The sequence below is a fragment of the Pan troglodytes genome, chromosome 7 (genome assembly GCF_028858775.2).
Source record: "Pan troglodytes isolate AG18354 chromosome 7, NHGRI_mPanTro3-v2.0_pri, whole genome shotgun sequence".
In the NCBI taxonomy this organism is placed as follows: domain Eukaryota; kingdom Metazoa; phylum Chordata; class Mammalia; order Primates; family Hominidae; genus Pan; species Pan troglodytes.
In genome coordinates, this window is record NC_072405.2 from 124,573,269 (window position 1) to 124,597,574 (window position 24,306).

A 24,306-nucleotide genomic window follows, 5' to 3' on the forward strand; every position below is an offset into this window, starting at 1 on the left:
AGTCATAGCAAGCCCAGATTCCATGCTGAGGACATCTGCATCGGAACATCCTAAAGCAGTCTTGAACTCACTGAAAACCTTAGTGCAAAAATTAGCTACTGCATTGATTTGAATATGAGTGCACAGTATTGGTTTTCTTTTTTCGTCTTTTTATCTCCAAATAATTTGATCTGAGGGCCATTGCATGGTGTGTTACAAAATTAGTGATAATTACTCATACTGAAAAAAGTAAAAACTAAATTAATAATACAATTAAGGGTGAAATCAAGGGAGACAAATTTTATATGATTTCCTCATATTAATTTAGGTCATCTGTTGTATAAAAGCAAATTTTATAAAACTGTTATAGCATATGAAGAGATTTGGAAAACAGATGATGAACAAAAGCTTAAAAAGTTCAAATTATCATCATGTGCTGAGTCATAGGTTATATCTAAAGGCTAAGCCCTTAGAAATCTTCCCTTTCTTGCTTATAAGTATGTGGATTATTGAGTAAGTTTTATATCCTAAAATTATATTCTCTACTGAGAATATATTTTTCCCTCCTTCTAGACTTGAAAAGTTTCAAATTTTTGAGCCTTCATAGCACTCTGAACCTTTTCAGAGAACACTTAGTGAGAATTTTGCCACTAGACACTAAATTCCATAAAGGTCACTGTCCATCTGGAACACGAATTTATCCTGAGCGTAAGCCAACATCAACATACAAAAAACAGACATAAAATATGTTTTAAATGGATGGACCTGTTAAGCGATTATAAAAATGCTGAGTGTTATAAAGAAGAAATGTAAGCAGTGAATAAAGGTGGACCTATAGGAACTCACACTTAAACTGAGATATGAAGTTTAAATATGGATTGGCTATGAAACCAGAGATTATTGAAGTGTAGAAAAGGGCATTCTAGGCTAAGGGAGCTATGATGCATTCGATAATTTTTGAATCACTACAGCCTGTACGTACGTGTATGTACGTGTATGTACATATCTGTGTCTATGTACATATTAATATATATATTTATGATATAATGACTGTGCATAAAATATATTATTTATGTGATTCATATACTATGATTAAGAATACGAAGACTTCTTTATTATTTCTTTGTCCTGCCTTCTCAAGAATCTTTAGTCTACCATTTGGAAGCCACCTAAAATCAAAGTCTTAAAGATAATTCTAAAGGCCTCTAGAATTACATGGAATCACAGAAGTTGAATTTGCACGACTAAATTTAAGTGAATATTTTCTTCTGTAATTTTTCTGTCCTGCCTAACCTAATAATAATGTGTTCTACTTCTCTGTTTCTTCTGTCACTTCTCTTATTCTGATCTTAAAAATGCAGACATCTCTAGACAAATTTCAGACTATGTTTGCTATCTTTGAGTAGATATGTGTATGCCACCTTTTCTCTCTCTCTCTTCTAAAACCCATCTCTAATTTCATTTTATTCATTGCTACTAGTCCCGCTGTCAACTCTGGGACATGATCTCTTCTTACTTAAATTTCTGATGTCATTTTAAAACTTTAGTCATGAGTTTCAAAATGATCAGTAGATATTTCTACCTAAATAAAATGCCATTGTGTTAAAATGAAGTGATTAAAAAAAATGAAGGTCCCAGAAAGAATATGTAGAATACAACTAGAAAATGACTGAAGCTAGAATTCTGAGGATTATCAACATTTACATTTAGGGAAAGTGGAGACTGGAAATGAACTAAAATTGAACAAATAAAGAATAGTATGGAAAACCTGGGGAGTCATATCATGGAACAAAAACAGAAAGTGAAAGTGCTACCTACCTTCTATCTATCTATTATCTATCATCTATCTATCTATCTATCATCTATCTAATCTATTTTTGAATCAAGAATAATGTTCATTAATTATTATTTTTAGTATGTTATCTGAGACCTTGAGGAAAACTTCTAAACAAGAATTGGTAAATATGGAATCAGTATTTGTCAAGCTATGAAATAAGTGGATGGGAAGATGTCCATTCATTTGTCCATCTGGGAGACAGATAACATATCTATTCATCTGAAAGTTTGGATTTCAGGATGTCTTTGATACAATTATAAACAAAAATATCAAAGAGGAACATCAAATTCAACCTTACACCTCAAAAGGCTTCTTAAGAAATGGAATGTGAGTTGTGTCTTCAAGGACATATTTTTTATAAGATGCCAAGAGCAATCAGAATGCATTCTAGAACAAAAGGGCAAAAACGTAAGACATCACTGAGAAATTACAGTAGAGCAAAGAAGGACAAATTCTTTATGAAGATATAAATGAAGCTGGAAAGAAAATGAAGAGCCAATTTGTAAATGGTCTTATATGTAACTTTCTAAGATACTTTAAACTTAATTTTAAAAAAAGTTAGTTTCAGTCAACTATAGTTAAATTGCTTCAGACACTATTTTAATTTTTTAACTAAGCCATTTATTCTTTTATAAAAATATTATATAATGAATGTTAAGAATATGAACTCTGAAAACTGACTGCCTGGACAAATTACTTAACCTCTCAGTGACTATTTTCTCATCTGTAAAACTAAAATAGTATATCTACTTCATAAAGTTGGTGTAAGATTTAATTAATAAATATGTATGGAGAGGACTTGGAAAAGCATTTATGTAATAGCACGAAAATATTTACTATTATACATCTCCACTTTTATAAATTAATTGCTTATATTAATCAATTGACTCGTGAAATTTATTTAGCGAGTAGTTGGCAGAGCATGAATAAGAGAGCAAGTCTAGTCTCAATGTTTATATTCTTGATATTTGAAATTCATATAAAAATATGGAATATAAAAAGCAGGTTTCCAAGGAAATACATATTACTTAATTTTGGACACAGTAATTATGAGATACTTCTTGCAGTAGAAAGGTAGGTATTCAGGGCTTCTACTCAGGACAGTAATCTAATATGTGACTAGAGATTTTGTCAGTGTATGGTTGGCAGTTATTGAAGCTATTTTCTGGGCAAGCTTGACCTCATACTTTATGTAGCACTAATGAGAATTAGGTCAGAAATGGAGGCTTATGGAATGTCAATATATTGAAAGGAAGAAAAGACATCCATTAAAAGCCCAAGAAGAAATGCCCTTCATCTTCGAAGTAGTCTTATCAAATAGTCTAATCTGAGTTTGACTCTGTCTCCAAATTCAACCACCCATTTAAAAGAAATACAGAGATATGCCCAAGAGCAGTGGCTCACGCCTGTAATCCCAGGACTTTGGGAAGCCGAGGTGGGTGGATTGCCTGCGGTCAGGAGTTCGAGACCAGTCTGGCCAACATGGTGAAACCCCGTCTCTACCAAAAATACAAAAAAAAAAAAAAAAAAAAATTAGCCAGGCATGGTGGCACTTGCCTGTAATCCCAGCTACTCAGGAGACTGAATCAATGGAATTGCTTGAACCAGGGAGGTGGAGGTTGCAGTGAGCCAAGATTACACCATTGTACTCCAGCCTGGGTGACAGAGCGAGACTCCATTTCAAAGGAAAAAAAGGAAAAAGAAAAGAAATACAGAGATAGAAAATGCCATCAGCAAAACTGAGCCTCTGGAAACTTCTAATGACAAATTTTCCAATTCACTTTTCCAAATTAATTGGCAGTGTTGGTATGGTGACAGAGAGAGCAAGATATGGAACAGAAAGCCTATAGATTAAAAGAATCTTAAAGACTCCATAACTGATTACAAATTATGAACCTTTTTTTGGCTCCAGTTTCCAGCAAATATTTTGTAATTTACATAATGAAATTTGTAGGACAATTAGAAATTTGATTACTAACCAAAGATACTGATATTAAATAGTTGTCAATTTATAGATGTATGAATGCTTTGCCATCGTGTTTTATTTTTATTTTATTTTTTTGAGATGTAGTTTTGCTCTTGTTGCCTAGGCTGGAGTGCAATGACTCAACGTCGGCCCACTGCAACCTTGCTTCCCAGGTTCAAGCGGTTCTCCTGCCTCAGCCTCCAAAGTAGCTGGGATTACAGGCATGTGCCGCCATGCCCAGCTCATTTTTCATATTTACTAGAGATGGGGTTTCACCATGTTAGCCAAGCTGTTCTCGAACTCATGACCTGGCGATCCACCTACCTCGGCCTCCCAAAGTGCTGGGATTACAGGTGTAAGCCACCGCCTGGCCTGTCTTTTATTTTTAAATAACATTTATGTTTTAAAGATACATCCTGATGAAACACTCTCCAATACATTTTTCTGTGAGATTTGCTTTAAAATAATAGCTGCAAGGAATGTGGTGGATATCATGAAATAAGATTGGTGTGAGTTGATGACTGTGCAAGCTGGATGTTGTTATAGAGGAGGAACAATTACACTATTGCAGATTTGTGCATATGTTTACATTTGGTTAATGTATATTTCATATACTTAACAGATATATGTAATGCATGTTTAATGTAATATGTTTAAAATAAAAATTAAAACAAATATCAAAGAATCATCCTTTCTAGAGAAATAAAGGTATGACACAAAACATAATCCAAAGTAAAGAGTTTCAAGATAAGCAAAGCTATATAAAATCAAGTAAAATATGGCAAGCTATAGTTCAATGAACTTGACAATATTGAAATGATTGACGACTTGCTTATTTTTATTATTAACACAATCTTCCCAATCACATAATAACACATTTTTGTCATAGTCTTGTATTTCTAATTCTTCTTCAAACCCCACATTCATTTTTTCCTCCCTCAAGTTTAAAGTTGTGCAAGGGCTAACTTTTCTTTCACATCACAGAGTTTTCAGAATGTTCTTTTCTTTCATGCATCATCTTTTCTCAGTGTTACAGTTGTCACTGCATATTGATCTCTATTATAAAAGCTTGCTAGTTTCTTTTCTTTTCTTAAGCTGTGTTCCCCTCCACTGTATCCTGCAGCAACCCTTTCTACTCATCATAGCATTGGTTATTTAATTGCTAGGATCAAACTTCTTAGTTTTGATCCACTAAGAAAAATATATTTTTGCCTTTCATAGTAATATTCTTCTGTGACAATTAAGTCACATTTCTAAATGTATTTAGCCTCAGATACATGCCAATAAAATAATTTATTGATTATGGTTAAAAATGTTTTTTCTTTGGATTTTTCCAGACAATAGCAATTCATTAATTTATGAAAGTCATCAATCTTTATACCAACAGATTTCTAAGCTGTGGAACAATTTCCCCTCTACTCTTGAAAAAATTAGGATCTTTCTAGTATCAACTTACTGGTTTTATGCTAACTCAGATAAAGAATTCTGCTGTGATTTTAGAAATGGTAAGTCAAAAATTTAAGTATTCTTTCTTTTAAGGTCAGAGACAACATAAATTTTAAGATGCTCCAAAGGGTAGCACTTTAATACAAATTTCAATAAATGTCATTAAACATACTTGAATTAATTTAAACATTTTTTGACTTTGTATTTATACTCTGTGGTAATTTAATATGTATTTTACATAGACAAGTTGATAACAGAATATTCTATAAAGATTTTTGACCAAGTCTGAGCCAAGGAAGTTTGACTGTTCAGTCACCCTAAGTACACTGTTGTAACAGAAACTGACAGTTGTTTTTATTGATTATAGATGTTCATTAATTGAATGACATCAAAATTCTGGGTTTTTTTGTTTTTTGTTTTTTGTTTTTCCTGAGTGTCCCATTTCTTTCTTGCTATGTTACTTTCTTTTTCACCACCAACTTTCTGTCTCTTGGACATACATACAACTTCTCGAAGCTATTTCATCTTCTGTAAGGCAGAATTAATTCTGGTCTCCTCATCGATGAATTGACAGGAGCATGCTCAATAAATTGTGGCTGTTATTGTTGTTGTTGTTCATTAGCATTTGTCTTTAATATGCACTTCTGCAAATGTCCAATGTTCTTCTAGACTTGCAATCCTTACAGAGACTGGTTTTATTCATTTTATATTGCAGTTTTAACAAACCATCCCCAAATTTAGCGGCTTAAAACAACACAGTATTTTTCTTACAGTTCTGGCAATCAGATGTCTGAAATGGGTTTTATTGAGCTAATATCAAGGTGTTGACAGGGCTGCATTCCCTTCTGCAGGCTTTATGGGGAATCAGTTTCCTTGTGCTTTTCAGCTTCTAGAGACCATCTGTATTCCTTGAATAATGACCCCAGTACTCCATCCATGGCCCTTTCCTCAACCTAGCAGTGCAAGGTCTTCAAACCTCTCTCTATCTCTGACACTCCTTCCTCCCTTTTACAGTTATAAGGATCATTGTGATTACATTGTGCCAATCTGGCAAATCTAATAATCTCCCTATCTCAAACATTTTAACTTAATCTCATGTGCAAAGTCTTTTTGACAAGACAGTAATATATTCAGAGATTTTGAGGATTAGGGTGTGTATATTTTGTAGAGCCATTATTCTGCAGGTCACACTAGTTTTTCATTTAATAATTTTAAAAAAACAACTACTGAGTTTTTTTGTTAGTCAAATGTCTAGATTATGGTCTCTTCAGACTATTTGCTCTCTCTACGTGTGTATTCTTTTCTATATTAGTTATTTCTGCATGTCACATTCTATATCATTGTAAGGCTTTTCTTAAGTAGAGGTAAACTTGTGGCATGGTTAATTCTACTCAGTCATTTAAACCTATTTGACTTAATGCAAATGTCAACTTTTCTAAGCCACATTTTCTTTATGTGTAAAAATGAAAACAAAAAATGTGAGATAACGCACACAAAATGATAATAGTACCTAGAATGAGAAATACTTAATAAAGTTAGCTATTAAAATTATTATTGTTATTGATAGTATCTGGTGGGCAAATAGGACCTTCTATTGTTCAATTTCATTACACTTGCCATGTAAGGAAATTAAACATTTTCTCAGCCCCGGGAATATTACTGATTTTCTATTTTAGGCCCACTTTATTTGAATAGCAATCTACTATGTTGTACAAATAAAAGAGCATTTTATTTTTGCTTTAAGACAAAGTATTAAAATCAGCTTGTCATTAGGTTACTGTCAAAATTGAGTTAATTTTTTAAGCTCTATACAGAGTTATATCTGTTATATATATGTATGTATGTATATATATATATGTATGTGTGTATATATATATATATAAATTCTACCTTCCCCACTCCCCAGTGGCAGAAGAGTTTATCATGATCCTCATGATCATGTACATCATCTATATCTGTTGAAGTGTTATCCATATAACAATGAGACTTTTATATTCACAAGGTGATATTTTCCAAAATACTAAATTGATAATATGGGCCACTAAATAACGTTATTTCATTATATTTGTTACTCTAATATAATATCTATGTCATCTGAATAGTAGCTTCTGAAATGACTGTGTGAGTTTTCCTGTGGATAGCAGAAAATATGAAGTAAATTGCACGGTATCTGCATAAGGAGAGATAAGTAAAGACACTGGCATATGATCAGTGAGAAGTGTCAGGCCTCTGAGCCCAAGCCAAGCCATTGCATCCCCTGTGACTTGCACATATAGGCCCAGATGGCCTGAAGTAACTGAAGAATCACAAAAGAAATGAATATGCCCTGCCCCACCTTAACTGATGACATTCCACCACAAAAGAAGTGTAAATGGCCATTCCTTGCCTTAACTGGTGACATTACCTTGTGAAAGTCCTTTTCCTGGCTCATCCTGGCTCAAAAAGCACCCCTACTGAGCACCTTGCGACCCCCACTCTTGCCCGCCAGAGAACAAACCCCCTTTGACTGTAATTTTCCTTTACCTACCCAAATCCTATAAAACAGCCCCACCCTTATCTTCCTTTGCTGACTCTTTTCAGACTCAGCCTGCCTGCACCCAGGTGAAATAAACAGCCATGTAGCTCACACAAAGCCTGTTTGGTGGTCTCTTCACATGGATGCGCATGAAATTTGGTGCCGTGACTCGGATCGGGGGACCTCCCTTGGGAGATCAATCCCCTGTCCTCCTGTTCTTTGCTCCATGAGAAAGATCCACCTATGACTTCAGGTCCTCAGACTGACCAGCCCAAGGAACATCTCACCAATTTTAAATCAGGTAAGTGGCCTCTTCTTACTCTCTTCTCCAACCTCTCTCACTGTCCCTCAACCACTTTCTCCTTTCCACTCTTCAATCTCTCCCTTCTCTTAATTTCAATTCCTTTCATCTTCTGGGAGAGACAAAGGAGACACGTTTTATCCGTGGACCCAAAACTCCGGCGCTGGTCACGGACTGGGAAGGCAGCCTTCCCTTGGTGTTTAATCATTGCAGGGACGCCTCTCTGATTATATACCCACGTTTCAAGGGTGTCAGACCACGCAGGGACGCCTGCCTTGGTCCTTCACCCTTAGCGGCAAGTCCCGCTTTTCTGGGGAAGGGGCAAGTACCCCAACCCCTTCTCTCCTTGTCTCTACCCCTTCTCTGCTTTTCTGGGAGAGGGGCAAGTACCCCTCAACCCCTTCGCCTTCACCCTTAGCGGCAAGTCCCGCTTCTCTGGGAGAGGGGCAAGTACCCCTCAACCCCTTCGCCTTCACCCTTAGCGGCAAGTCCCGCTTCTCTGGGAGAGGGGCAAGTACCCCTCAACCCCTTCTCCTTCACCCTTAGTGGCAAGTCCTGCTTTTCTACGGGGCAACAACCCCCAATCCCTTATTTCCGTGCCCCAACCTCTTATCTCTGCACCCCAATCCCTTATTTCCGCACCCCACCTCTTATCTCTGTGCCCCAATCCCTTATTTCCGTGCCCCAACCTCTTATCTCTGCATCCCAATCCCTTATTTCCACGCCCCAACCTCATATCTCTGCCCCAATACCTTATTTCTGCACCCTGACCTCTTATCTCTGAGCCCGAACCCCTTTTCCCACTTTTCTGGAAGGTAAGAACCCCCGAACCCCTTCCCTCCATTTCTCTACTCTCTCTTTTCTCTAGGCTTGCTTCCTTCACTATAGGCAACCTTCCACTCTCCATTCCTCCTTCTACTCCCTTGGCCTGTGTTCTCAAATACTTAAAACCTCTTCAACTCACACCTGACCTGAAACCTAAATGCCTTATTTTCTTCTGCAATGCCGCTTGACCCCAATAAAATCTCGACAGTAGTTCCAAATAGCCAGAAAAATGGCACTTTGAATTTTTCCATCCTGCAAGATCTAAATAATTCTTGTCGTAAAATAGGCAAACAGTCTGAGGTGCCTGACGTCCAGGCATTCTTTTACACATCAGTCCCTTCCTAGTCTCTGTGCCCAGTGCAACTTGTCCCAAATCTTTCTTCTTTCCCTCCCGCCTGTCCCCTTAGTACCAACCCCAAGCATCGCTGAGTCTTTCTAATCTTCCTTTTCTACAGACCCATCTGACCTCTCCCTTCCTCCCCAGGCTGCTCCTCGCCAGGCCGAGCTAGGTCCCAATTCTTCCTCAGCCTCTGCTCCTCCACCCTATAATCTTTTTATCACCTCCCCTCCTCACACCTGGTCCTGCTTACAGTTTCGTTCTGTGACTAGCCCTCTCCCTCCTGCCCAGCAATTTACTCTTAAAAAGGTGGCTGGAGCTAAAGGCATAGTCAAGGTTAATGCTCCTTTTTCTTTAGCCCAAATCAGATAGCGTTTAGGCTCTTTTTCATCAAATATAAAAATCCAGCCCAGTTCATGACTTGTTTGGCAGCAACCCTGAGACACTTTACAGCCCTAGACCGTAAAAGGTCAAAAGGCCGTCTTATTCTCAAAATACATTTTATTACCCAATCTGCTCCCGACGTTAAATAAAACTCCAAAAATTAAATTCCGGCCCTCAAACCCCACAACAGGATTTAATTAACCTCGCCTTCAAGGTGTACAATAATAGAAAAAAGTTGCAATTCCTTACCTCCACTTTGAGACAAACCCCAGCCACATCTCCAGCACATAAGAACTTCCAAATGCCTGAACCGCTGCGGCCAGGGGTTCCTCCAGAACCTCCTCCCCCAGGAGCTTGCTACACATGCCGGAAATCTGGCCACTGGACCAAGGAATGCCCGCAGCCCGGGATTCCTCCTAAGCCGCGTCCCATCTGTGTGGGACCCCACTGAAAATCGGACTGTTCAACTCACCTGGCAGCCACTCCCAGAGCCCCTGGAACTCTGGCCCAAGGCTCTCTGACTCCTTCCCAGATCTTCTCGGCTTAGCGGCTGAAGACTGACACTGCCCGATCGCCTCGGAAGCCCCCTAGACCATCACGGACGCCGAGCTTCAGGTAACTCTCACAGTGGAAGGTAAGCCCGTCCCCTTCTTAATCAATACGGAGGCTACCCACTCCACATTACTTTCTTTTCAAGGGCCTGTTTCCCTTGCCTCCATAACTGTTGTGGGTATTGACGGCCAGGCTTCTAAACCTCTTAAAACTCCCCAATTCTGCTGCCAACTTAGACAATACTCTTTTAAGCACTCCTTTTTAGTTATCCCCACCTGCCCAGTTCCCTTATTAGGCTGAGACACTTTAACTAAATTATCTGCTTCCCTGACTATTCCTGGACTACAGCTATATCTCATTGCCACCCTTCTTCCCTATCCAAAGCCTCCTTTGCATCCTCCTCTTGAAGCCCCCCACCTTAACCCACAAGTATAAGATACCTCTACTCCCTCCTTGGTGACCGATCATGCACCCCTTACCATCTCATTAAAACCTAATCACCCTTACCCCACTCAACGCCAATATCCCATCCCGCAGCACGCTTTAAAAAGATTAAAGCCTGTTATCACTCGCCTGCTACAGCATGGCCTTTTAAAGCCTATAAACTCTCCTTACAATTCCCCCATTTTACCTGTCCTAAAACCAGACAAGCCTTACAAGTTAGTTCAGGGTCTGCGCCTTATCAAGCAAATTGTTTTGCCTATCCCCCCCGTGGTGCCAAACCCATATACTCTCCTATCCTCAATACCTGCCTCTACAACCCATTATTCTGTTCTAGATCTCAAACATGCTTTCTTTACTATTCCTTTGCACCCTTAATCCCAGCCTCTCTTCGCTTTCACTTGGACTGACCCTGACACCCATTAAGCTCAGCAAATAACCTAGGCTGTACTGCCGCAAGGCTTCACAGACAGCCCCCATTACTTCAGCCAAGCCCAAATTTCATCCTCATCTGTTACCTATCTCGGCATAATTCTCATAAAAACATACGTGCTTTCCCTGCTGATCGTGTCCGATTAATTTCCCAAACCTCAATCCCTTACAAAACAACAACTCCTTTCCTTCCTAGGCATAGTTAGTGAGGTCAGAATTCTTACACAAGAGCCAGGACCGCACCCTGTAGCCTTTGTGTCCAAACAACTTGACCTTACTGTCTTAGCCTTGCCCTCATGTCTGCGTGCAGCGGCTGCCGCTGCTTTAATACTTTTAGAGGCCCTCAAAATCACAAACTATGCTCAACTCACTCTCTATAGTTCTCATAACTTCCAAAATCTATTTTCTTCCTCATACCTGATGCATATACTTTCTGCTCCCCGGCTCCTTCAGCTATACTCACTCTTTGTTGAGTCTCCCACAATTACCGTTGTTCCTGGCCCAGACTTCAATCCGGCCTCCCACATTATTCCTGATACCACACCTGACCCCCATGACTGTATCTCTGATCCACCTGACATTCACCCCATTTCCCCAAATTTCCTTCTTTCCTGTTCCTCACCCTGATCACGCTTGATTTATTGATGGCGGTTCCACCAGGCCTAATCGCCACACATCAGCAAAGGCAGGTTATACTATAGTACAAGCTACTAGCCCGCCTCTTAGAACCTCTCATTTCCTTTCCATTGTGGAAATCTATCCTCAAGGAAATAACTTCTCAGTGTTCCATCTGCTATTCTACTACTCCTCAGGGATAATTCAGGCCCCCTCCCTTTCCCACACATCAAGCTCGAGGATTTGCCCCACCCAGGACTGGCAAATTAGCTTTACTCAACATGCCCAGAGTCAGATAACTAAAATACCTCTTAGTCTAGGTAGATACTTTCACTGGATAGATAGAGGCCTTTCCTACAGGGTCTGAGAAGGCCACCGCAGTCATTTCTTCCCTTCTGCCAGACATAATTCCTCAGTTTAGTCTTCCCACCTCAATACAGTCTGATAACAGACGAGCCTTTATTAGTCAAATCAGCCAAGCAGTTTCTCAGGCTCTTAGTATTCAGTGAAACCTTTATATCCCTTATGGTCCTCCATCTTCAAGTAAAGTAGAATGGACTAAAGGTCTTTTAAAAACACACCTCACCAAGCTCAGCCACCAACTTAAAAAGGACTGGACAATACTTTTACCACTTTCCCTTCTCAGAATTCAGGCCTGTCCTCCGAATGCTACAGGGTACAGCCCATTTGAGCTCCTGTAGAGATGCTCCTTTTTATTAGGCCCCGGTCTCATTCCAGACACCAGACCAACTTAGACTGTGCCCCAAAAAAACTTGTCTTCCCTGCTATCTTCTGTCTAGTCATACTCCTATTCACCGTTCTCAACTACTCATACATGCCCTGCTCTTGTTTACACTGCTGGTTTACACTGTTTTTCCAAGCCATCACAGCTGATATCTCCTGGTGCTATCCCCAAACTGCCACTCTTAACTCTTGAAGTAAATAAATAATCTTTGCTGGCAGGACCATGCTGAATCTCCTTAGGCACTCTCTAATCAGATATCCTGAGTCGTCCCAATTCTTAGACCTTTTATGCCTGTTTTTCTCCTTCTGTTATTCCATTTAGTTTCTCAATTCATCCCAAACCATATCTAGACCATCAGCAATCATTCTATAGGACAAATGTTTCTTCTAACATCCCCACAATATCACCCCTTACCACAAGACCTCCCCTCAGCTTAATCTCTCCCACTCTAGGTTTCCACGCTGCCCCAATCCGGCTTGAAGCAGCCCTGAGAAACATCGCCCATTCTCTCTCCATACCACCCCCCAAAAATTTTCGCCGCCCCAAAACTTCAACACTATTTTATTTTGCTTATTAATATAAGAAGGCAGGAATGTCAGGCCTCTGAGCCCAAGCCAAGCCATCGCATCCCCTGTGACTTGCATGTATATGCCCAGATGGCCTGAAGTAACTAAAGAATCACCAAAGAAGTGAATATGCCCTGCCCCACCTTAACTGATGACATTCCACTACAAAAAAAAGTGTAAATGGCCGGTCCTTACCTTAACTGATGACTTTACCTTGCGAAAGTCCTTTTCCTGGCTCATCCTGGCTCAAAAAGCACCCCCAGTGAGCCCCTTGCGACCCCCACTCCTGCCCGCCAGAGAACAACCCCCCTTTGACTGTAATTTTCCTTTACCTACCCAAATCCTATAAAACGGCCCCACCCTTATCTCCCTTCGCTGACTCTTTTCGGACTCAGCCCGCCTGCACCCAGGTGAAATAAACAGCCATGTTGCTCACACAAAGCCTGTTTGGTGGTCTCTTCACACGGACGCGCATGAAAAGAAGATTAAGAAAAACAAAAAAATGTAAATTTACTGGACACTGAATATATACGAAGTCCTGCTTAAGTGATTTACATGTCAAGATTAAAATATTTTGCTTTACTTTAATTATCATCATATTCTTCATCCATCTTTCATTTCATCTTCATCATGCCATTTCTTTCTCCTTCCCCTGGGCCTGAAATTTTATCAAGAAGACACACTTGCTGTGTGACTTGATTAATTTACTTAAGCATAGTAAGCCTTTGTATAATATGGAAATTAGAAAAAAAAGTCTTCTTAGAAGTATTTTATGAAAACGACATGAGAGACAGTATGTATATGGTTTGCATCACATGTCTGGCATTATTTACCATTAATTGTTTTATTCTCTTAATTTGAGCAATTTACTTTTGAAATGCTATCTGGAAACGGTGTTAATTTTAAGAAAGGTTGGGCCTCTATGTAAAAATACTGTAAGAGGTCACAACAACAAATATGTCTTAAATTCTGATGATGTGTCAAAAAGCTTGAGAAGCAATCAATAACAAAAACATACTCACTGACATACAGGAAGGTGAAATGAGGTGTCCATGGCTAGACAGCTAATAAATGTAAGAGACAGATTCTGATCTCAGATGATTTGATCAGAAACTTTTAACCACTATATGCTGAATGAGCCCTAAAATATAAATCTAAAAGTTGTGTTCTTTTTAACTCTTACTAGGTACTATTTGTTAAGACATTTTAAGAATACAGTATAAAGATTTTTGCCAACTTTTTCATGCTTAATGCTTATGTAAATTAATTTCTTAAGTAAGATAACATGCCCATAAAAATCCTAGGGATAGTGTATTACCCATGAGATTTCTAAGCTATATTTTTTAATGTAGTAAATCAAAGTGGGTGTATTCCAATTTCTTACAACTAGAAAAGCTAATTTCGATAAAAATGAAATATTTACATGAATCAACTGCAAGGTTTTTAAAATATATTATTTTTAATTAAAAATAATCGCTGGGGAGCAAAAAGGTTATTTTGGCTATATTGTTCGTATCTCGAAAGTACCCATACCACATTAGTGTATAGCCAAAGTAATTTATATTTTGTCATAAATTAATATGGTGTTGGTTGAATTTTCTATGTAGAAATATTTTTGTTTTAATAGAAAATATAATTTTCCATTTTGGCAGTTACACAAATATAAAATATATTTACACTTAACTGTATAGTTCAAATGTTATTCAATTATTTTATATTTATATTTATTGCAATATAATTTTAAAAAATAGTTAAGAGATTTTATTTACTTATTTGTTTACGTATTTATTTATTTATTTATGTTTTGAGACTGAGTCTTGCTCTGTTGCCCGGGCTAGAGTGCAGTGGTGCGATCTCAGCTCACTGCAACCTCTGCCTCCCAGGTTTAAGTGATTCTCCTGCCTTGGCCTTCCAAGTAGCTGGGGTTACAGGTGTGCGCCACCACACCCAGCTGATTTTTTTGTATTTTTAGTAAAGACGGAGTTTCACCATGTTGGCTAGGCTGGTCTTGATCTCCTGACCTCAAGTGATCTGCTGGCCTTGATCTCCCAGAGTTCTGAGATTACAGGCATGCGCCACCGCTCCCGGCCTAAGAGAGGTTATTTTTTTTAAAAAACAGTTTTAAGTTTACATCAAAACGGATGGGAAGGTACCGAGATATCCTATGAACCTTCTGCCTCCACACATGCATATTCTCCCCTATTATCAATGTCCCTTACTGAAGTGGTGCATGTGTAACAATTGGTGAACCTACACTGAGACATCATTATCACCCCAAATCCACAGTTCATACAAGTCTTCACTCTTGATGCTTTGCATTCCCAGGCTGGACAATTAATAATGACATGTATCCATCATTATAGTATCACACAGGTTACTTTCAGGGCACTGAAAATAAAGCCATCCTCTGCCTATTCATCAATCTCTCTCGACCAACCCCTGCAACTATTGATATTTTTACTATCTTCATAATTTTTCCTTTTCTGAAATGTCATCTAGCTGGAATAATACAATATGTACCCTTTTCAGATTGACTTCTTTTATTCTTTCTTGAGATTTAATTTGCTTTACCTTTATCTTCCTAAGGTGGAAGCTTAGATAATTGCTTGAGTTCTTCTTGTATTCTAATATTAATGCTATACATTTTACTCTAAACACTGCCTTCACTGAATCTCACACATCTTGAGAACTAGTGCTTTTATGTTGATTTAGCTCACAATATTTTTAAAATTTCTACTCCTTCTCCAACCCATGTGTTATTTTGAGGTATGTTGTTAAATCTCCAAATATTTTGTAATTTCTCAGCTATTTTTCTGTTATTGATTTCTAGTTCAAGTCCATTGTGGTCAGACACCAGACATTATGTAGTTTTTATGTTTAAAATGTGTTTAAGGTGATTCTGAAGGCCCAAAATACAGTCTATTTTGTTGAATGTTTCATGTGAGCTTGAGAAAAATATGTATTCTGCTGTTGTTGGATGAAGTAGTCAGTAGATGTCCATTATATCTATTTGATTGATGGTATGGTTAATTTTAGCTATGCACTTACAGATTTTCTGCCTACTGGATCTGTCCATTTCTGTTGGAGTGTTGAAGTCAATTATGATACTGTATGCATTTATTTCTCCTCATATTTCTATGGGTTTTGCCTCACATATTTTTATACTCTGTTGTCAGGCACATACACATTAAATATTGTTATGTCTCATCGAATGAGTCCTTCATTATTACATCATGCTCCTGTTTATTCCTGACAACTTTCCTTACTCTGAAATTTGCTGTGTCTGAAATTAATATAGTGCTAATTCTGGTTTCTTTTTATTGGCATCAACATGATATATCTTTCTCGATTTATTTAGTTTGAATCTATAAGTGCCTATAAGAAAGTGCGTTTTCTGTAGGCAACACATAGTTGGGCTTTGTTTTCTGATTCTCTCCTGACAAAGCTGGATTAATATCTACTATATTTGTTTCAGTTTTCTAATTGCTGCCATTATTTTTTGCTTCTATTTTTATTTTTCACTCTTTTTCTGTCTTTTGTGGTTTAATAGAGCATTTCTTATGGTTCAATTTCCTCTTTCTCTCTGTTAATTCCAGCATGCCTGCTATGTCTGAGTCTGGTTCTGATGCTTGCCCTGTCTCTTGGAATTATTATTATTTTGTCTTTTGTTATGTATTGTAAATTGTTTTCTTGATAGTTGGAAATGGGCTGGTTAAAAGGAATTGTAAATAGGCCTTTAGTAATGCGATGATATGGTGTACTAGGAGAAAGGGGGTTTTCTTTAATCCTGTTAGTAGCTCTAGTCTTTTCATGAGCCTGCGCCTGAGTTGTGAACTTCGAATCTGCTTTTCAACTTTTTTTTTTGCTTTGTTTTCCCACCCCTTTAGGTGGGACACAATGGCTAGAGTGAGCTGGGTTTCGGCATTTTCCACGTAAAGAAAGGAGGGGCTGGAGTTCTGTGTTTCCCTTCCCCAAGGTCATGTAGGCTCAGATAAAACCCCAGCAGTTTAGGCTTTCTTTAACTGGTTTCTCCTGTAGGTAAATCTTGTAAAGAAAAGACTGTTCTGGAAAATTTCAAAATGGTTCCTTTACCCACCCACTGCTGAAAGCTTGAGGGTAATTTTCTCTGATACTCATTATGAGAACCTGGCAGAGCTCCTGAAGGCAAAACTCAGAAACAAATGGGCGGGGGGGGAGGTCCCAAAGACTGTAGCACAGGAGTTTTTAATCTTTCAGACTCTTCCATAATGAGCCTCCAGCAATTTGTCAAGAACCCTTAAGTTTTTCCTATTTTGACACTGGTTCCTATGGAGATTGCTGCTCTTATAAGTTGTGAGAAATTTAATTGTTTTTTACTTTTGATATAAATACCTCTACATGAGTAATACATCTGTATATTTGCTGTATTTCAAAATAAGTAAGATGGGTCCATGGGCACTATTCAGTTACATGCTCAAGCAATTTTTAGGGTGTAAGTAATAAGTACCCTTTAGTCAATAACATGTATATATTACTTATTTTCATGGTAAAATGACTAGATGATTTGATATTCCTTCCTCCCTGTCCCTTTTTATAGATTAAATTTAGCACATATTCGGGATAACAACTAGATGTCAGATATTTGATTACACAGAATCTGTGAAATAAACCAATAGATAAGATCTTATGCAGCATGCAAACCCATTTTTTTGCAGTATTCACTGCAAAATCTTATAAAATCCTATTTCAAGGTTATAAAATTTAATCAACTAGGCATTTTTAAGCCAAAATCTTGTACTTTCTACATTTTAAGCATGTCGTAAGAAAAGAATATAGACTCTGGCTGTTTCCATTTTGAAACATCTTATTTTGATCATATAAATAAGTAAAGCAAAAGATTACCCTGAGCCAGATTGTTTTTCTCTTTTATCATTAAGGCCTCCACTCATTTCTGCCACCTGAGTCTTCTTATACAATTCTGTAATTATACACGTATTAACATCAATTGAGTAAGTAAATGGATAGCATCATTTTAATTTATATTTTTCCAAAGTGAACAAAACACAACATGTTTTACAGAAATTAATAGTTGTATGCAGTATAATTACAAAATAATACAGCTGATATTTCAAGCAGTTTGTAGCTCACTAGCTCATTAATTTTTGCTCATTAATTATACTTTTTCTCTCTCAACTCTCTTACTCTAATCTACTTTCTCTCTGCACCCTCAATACACACATAAAATGTAAGTAATAGCAGAGTCTGACATAAATCAGTTTAAATTACAGTTTTGCCAGTCACTGTTTTTGACAGTACGGATAAGTTATTCAATAACTCTGAGGCTCATTTTCCGCATCTGTGAATTAGGGATAAAAACGCTTATCTTATATTGTTCCTGTGAGTATCTAATGAGGGCATATCTGTAAGTGCATGTTACCTAGGCTTGCACAGTATTTTCTAAAAATGAACTATATATATAATCATAGTTTCCAGATCGTTAACCTTCATTTTAATGGTGCAGAATATTTTTGTTCAGTAGGTCTACAATTTATACACATATATTTAAAGCTACACAAAAATATATTAACTAATAACAAAAAAATGGACTATAAAATCTGAAAAAGGAAGACTTAAGAACGGTGATGGATTAATAAATAGCTCAATGCAGACTTGTTAAGGGATGATTAGCTGAATAGGTGTGTCTCAACAATACAATCACACAATCGTCTTCAAATAATTTTTAAATAAACATTACTGGCATTTACTAATACAAAGAAGGGTTTCTATCTATAAGATAATTTAATAGGATCTTTCTGCACAGATTAAGTTGATTACCATAAATAAACTAGAACTGATGTATTCAAGGGGCATGGCTGTTTGAAGAACAGAAGGTAGCCACATGAATGTGTTCTATTTAGTAATTAACAGTATGTAAAATGAAAGAATACCTAAGCCAAAATGGCTCCACTTAATCAACTGTTTTGTTGGTAGATTACCTAGACCCAGATCCTCTATCACTATCTTCTCAGGAGTCCTAAGCATATTAATGCACTGCTCTTGAGCTTTTAGAATTTGTTCAGAGTGTTTAAAACTACACACATGTAACATCTGTTTTATACAAGATACTTCAAAAACCAAAGTGATTACTATAATACATTCTATTAAACCTAAACCAACATGTGTTCAAATGCAGAGAACAAAAAGGAATGTTTTGTCAGATGTTGCATCTGATGGATTGAAAGAGTTCTATAAAATAGCTCCTCTATAGCTTGTGCTTTCTGTATTTTTGAGTCTTTAGGAAAGTTTAATGCTGGGGAATATCTGTGATGTGTGTGTGCCTAGGCAATTCAACCCTTTGTGGTAACACAGCATTCCTAGCTATCATTCTATCGTATGACAATTTATTAATTATTATATTTTACTGGCAGTATTATTTTTCTTTAATTTCTCTTTTCAAACTTGTCAAATTCAGTAAGAAAAACCAATGTACTATGCAAATGTCTCCACTCTATCATTCCATGAGTTATGAGTCCTTTCTTACCAACTATATCATTTATAAACTAAGTACATGAATACTACCAAGTAGTATACCATCTTATCATTAACATTAATCAACTTATGCAATACTTTTTATATATTGAAAAATGTCTACTAGATTATAAAAAAAGATTTATAAAAAACACAAACTCTTTTTTTCTTCTTATTTTGACTGCTGCCTGATGTAAACAATCAAACTTTTCATATAGATCCCTATTTCTATTTCTATGTACTACTATTGTAACACGCTTTCTCTTTATCTTAATTTATGTTTATAAAATAAACATAAATTTTTGTCAAAATTTCGACAAAAATAAACATATTTTTGTCATGAGTAAGATGGTCTTTTCATACTATGCACTGTGTTAATCGTAGGGGAAGTAGGGCAGGGAGAAAAGGAAACTATAATATATAAAAAAACTACTAAGTCCCAGAACTGCAATACCCAGTAGTGTAGCAACTAATCTCTTGAAACTATTGAACACTTGAAATGTAGCCAGTGGAAATAGTGAAGTGCGGAAGGTGCAGCATACACATTGGATTTTGAAGACAATACAAGAAACAGACAGACAATGAATAATACTGGTATCTTGTATTTATCCCATTTTGAGATGATAATATTTTCGATATATTAAGATATATTATGATTAATTATACCTGTTTATTTTCACTTATTAATTTTGTTTCTTAGGAGATTAAAATTACATTTGTGATTCATATTTTATTCTTATTGGAGAGCACTGTGCCAGATACTTCACACTAACACTTTGAGGTATGGAGGAACATGATCCCTTCTGCCTGTATCATGAAGTTTGAGAATTTGAAAATTATAGTCCTACTTGAATTAATTTTATATTACTATATAAAAATACCAAAAACTTAGTAACTTAAACCAACATCCATTTATGATCTTACATTTCTATATGTTACAACTCCAGGTTTGATTTTACTGGATTCTCTGCTAAAGGAGTTTCACTCAAGGTATAGAGGCTCTGGAGAAGAATCCACTTTGAGCCCCTTTGGGTTAGGCCCACTGTTTTCTGTTACGTGGACCCCTAAATCTTCAAAGCCACCCATGAGAAGTTGAATACTTTCTGTACTTTGAGTTACGATTTTTTCCTCTGTCTCTGACCTGTAGAACCTTATGTGAAAGTTCATGTGACTAGGTCAGGTCCATCTAAATAATCTCCCTTTTCATTAACTCATTTACAAAATTCCTCTTGCCAATTGATTTAATCACAGGAGTGATATCCCAGCAGACATTTTCCTCTGGGATCACTCTCAGGACGATGAAGAATGTCATAAAATACTGAAAACCACTAAAATATTGCTCCAGGTAAAAAGTTTCTTAAGGACCTAAACTTTTAAATTGGGGCAAAATTTCAATATGTAGTAGTAATCTACATGTGCTTTTTTTTTTTTTTTCTGATGGCAAAACCCATATTATGCATTAGTAATTGTTTTGAGTTGACTCTGCAAATTGGAAGGAGCTATTTTTCTTCCTCTATTGATGATTTTAAACATTATCATATTGGGACTAATAAAAGTGGAATGAGCCTATTATTTTATATTTTCAGCCATCTCATATTGTGAATTAGTTCTTAGTTAACTAATTTTGAATTTTTAAAATTGTTGTACTATATATTTGGTAATTTTAAGAGCTTTTTAACAAATATATTTGGTACTTCATTTAAGCTCATGGTAGCGTTGTACTTCTCTGATCCATATCCTTTGCTTTGGCAAATACGTAGATAAATAAATAAATAAATAAAAATATCGGTTTTTCCAGAAATACATTTTCAATTCTGGTAGAAGCCAACAAACACTAGTGCCCTTCACTATGTTCTTATCTTTCTACCACTGTAATTGTAGAAGCATATGTTGAAATGAAGCCTTTAGTTTGCCAGTCCCTGAGTGATAATATGAGCAAAACCCTTCTTCTAGACATCACAGACCAACTTTTGGCATGGAGCATAAGAAACAGCTGCTGAAGGCTGGGTGCACCGGCTCACGCTTGTAATCCTGGCACTTTGAGGGGCCGAGGCAGTTGGACTACCTGAGGTCAGGAGTTCGAGACTAGCCTGGCCAACATGGTGAAACACCGTCTCTACTAAAGATACAAAACTTAGCCAGGCATGGTGTTGGGCGCCTGTAATCCCAGCTACTTGGGAGGCTGAGCCAGGAGAATGGCTTGAACCTTGGGGGCAGAGGTTTCAGTGAGCCAAGATAGCGCCATTGTAATCCAGCTTGGGCGACAAGAGCGAAACACCATCTCAAAAAAAAGAAAGAAAAAAAGAAACAGTTGCTGACCACTTCATAAAATAACCTATCTTGACATATTTGGATATAAAGGTTACTAGGCCCTCAAATAAAGATTTTAGAATTGAAGAGAAATATGTGTATTACACAAATCATTGTATATTAGATGATAGAAAAAGTGCAATGAATATAAGCACATGAGAAGAATGAGGAATGAGAGATACGCTCAAAATTAGAAATTGATGTTATAGAAGCCTGTGGGTTTAGGGAAAGGGGAAATTCGACAAGAACCTAAATAACCCGGTCCGCTTTGTCTTATTTCCAAATGTACCATGTGGTAAATTGCTTAACCTTATTGAGACAGTGTTTTCTCAGTTGACAAACTGAGTGTACCAACACATTACATTTCTGTATCATGGGGTTGATAAGGATAGACAGAGAAAAATATGTGTATGCATATATGTATATATGCAGAAAGAGACTATAGAGGCTTGTATATATGTATATGTGCATATGTATATGAACACAAAATTCTACAAAGTGCTTATACAAATATAAGTACTATCGCTTAGAATGCACCTTTTTAGCTACCTTTCAGATTCTTGTCCACTAAGCATTGCCAAGTCTTTAAAGGTAATTGCTGCAATTTTGGCAAAATCTCTAAGACAGCTTTTCTGTTCTCATGAAACTCTGTTTAAATAGGAAAAACACAAAATAGGTAGGCAAACTTTTTTCATTCCTTCTTTCTTTCTTTTTTTCGTTCCTTCTTTCTTTTTTCACAGGAAATGACGGGGCTGAATCCTGTTGGAGTGATTTGTTCTTCGGACTTTGTATCTTAAATGAAATCTTCTCCCTTAGAGGCCACATAAACTGATGGTACAATCTGCAAATCTAAGGCAAATTCATAGGTTATACTTTTTCTTCTTCATACTTGACATTTGAACCTAGCAAGTTTGAATAGCCTGTAATTTGAAAACTCCCTTGCACATCTCCTAGCAGATCAAGGTAGCTTGTTCTGCCTTCTGGACAAATGGTGCCCTTAAGTCAGCTTAGGGAGACTGTTCCGATATCAAGATTCTGTTTGAATACTATATACTCTCAGCTGCTTATCTGTTCATATATATATGACATGTTTATCATGGAAGTATTTCAAAAGTATCTGAAAATGAATATTGATTATTAAGGCATTCAGTTTTAGGAAGAAAACATACATAAATATATGATCTTCATTATTTTCCTTTCTCCATGCAATTTCAATAGATATTTATCAAGAACTCAAAATATGCCTAGCACTGCCTAGGTGTTGGAAATATTAGAGAAATTAAAATAGATAAATTCCTTCCTTTAGTAGACTTAGTCTAACTAAATAAATGATTTTTAAAAGGGTATAATAAATGGTATAAGCAAAAGAAAATGAAGGTGAGGGGAATAGGGCATGCCAAGTAGGGAGCTGCTATTTTAATGAGGCCTAGGAGAAAACCATTTATAAGGTGACATTTGAGCAGAGACCTAAAGAAAGTGAGAAAACGTGATACATGTATGTACATGGAAAAAGAATATAATAAGCAAAAAAAAAAAAAAAAAAATGGGCAGAGGCCAAGAGGGAATCTTATGCATTACACAGATTTTGAACTAAAAGCAAGAAGGCCATAATGGCTAAAAATAAATGAGGATTCATTAAAGAGGGTGAAGAATATAGAGAGTTAGGACTATTGCTGTGATGTAAAGTCATTGGAGAGATGACCTGAGAGATTAGAACCCTGGGGTAACTTACATTTCATTTGCTGTTTTATTCCAAAGTGATATTCATTATCTAAAGAAAAAAATCAAATATACAGAAATGATAAAATACAAAACAATGCTGACCTTTAAGAAACATTGACCTATAAATACTAAGATGTTAAATATTTGTTTCTTGTGATTTGTATCTTTATTGATGTGATAATTATGTATCTATAAGTTTGTGAGTAAAATACATAATAAGCCTGGAATGTATTTTCTTTATAATTCACATTAATTTTTTGCACTAAAATTCAATCTAGTAAATTTCCTGTTATAGTCAATTAATTTTGACAACACATATTTTAATGCTCCATGGTATTAACAACCCATTATGATTTGCATTTAAGATTATTTAGAGTATTCAGTGTAATAAATAATGCAAATGTAGGCAAAAGCTTTTCCATGTATACACACACACATACACACTATATTTTTAATTATTTCATTCACATAGATTAAAATAAACTGTTTTGTTTAATGTAAAACAATATTGATGCTCCCAACTCCCTAGTTACTTTGTACAATTTGCATGCCTACAAGCAATGATGAATATCCTAATTACCTTAAACATATCTATATTATGTCAAATCTTTCATGCACTTTCAGTGTCTGACTTCTTTAGCACTGAAGTTCATGCTCAGATTTAAAGGGCCTGTATGAATAGGTGAGGCCCACCTGAATACTCTGCAGATAACCTGTTTTGGTACCTTAATTCCATCTTTAAAATCCTTTCTAGCAACACCTACATTCATGATTGATAGAGAAGGTATGTACACCACGGACTGCAAATTTTGGAGGTCACTTTAGA

The 24,306-nt window shown here is 36.7% G+C and overlaps 1 long non-coding RNA gene across 2 annotated transcripts in view; it reads left to right on the forward strand.

The window, feature by feature from the left end:
- LOC129135759 (uncharacterized) overlaps window positions 1-24,306 on the forward strand; it is a 44,469-nt gene that overhangs the window by 12,267 nt on the left and 7,896 nt on the right. Inside the window, exons 2-4 of one of the 2 annotated variants that reach the window (XR_010159657.1) lie at window positions 5,170-5,287; window positions 7,809-8,044; window positions 10,123-10,224. This is a non-coding gene — a long non-coding RNA (uncharacterized LOC129135759). The remainder of the gene's footprint in view (window positions 1-5,169; window positions 5,288-7,808; window positions 8,045-10,122; window positions 10,225-24,306) is intronic. The other variant, XR_008536810.2, reaches the window with a different exon arrangement.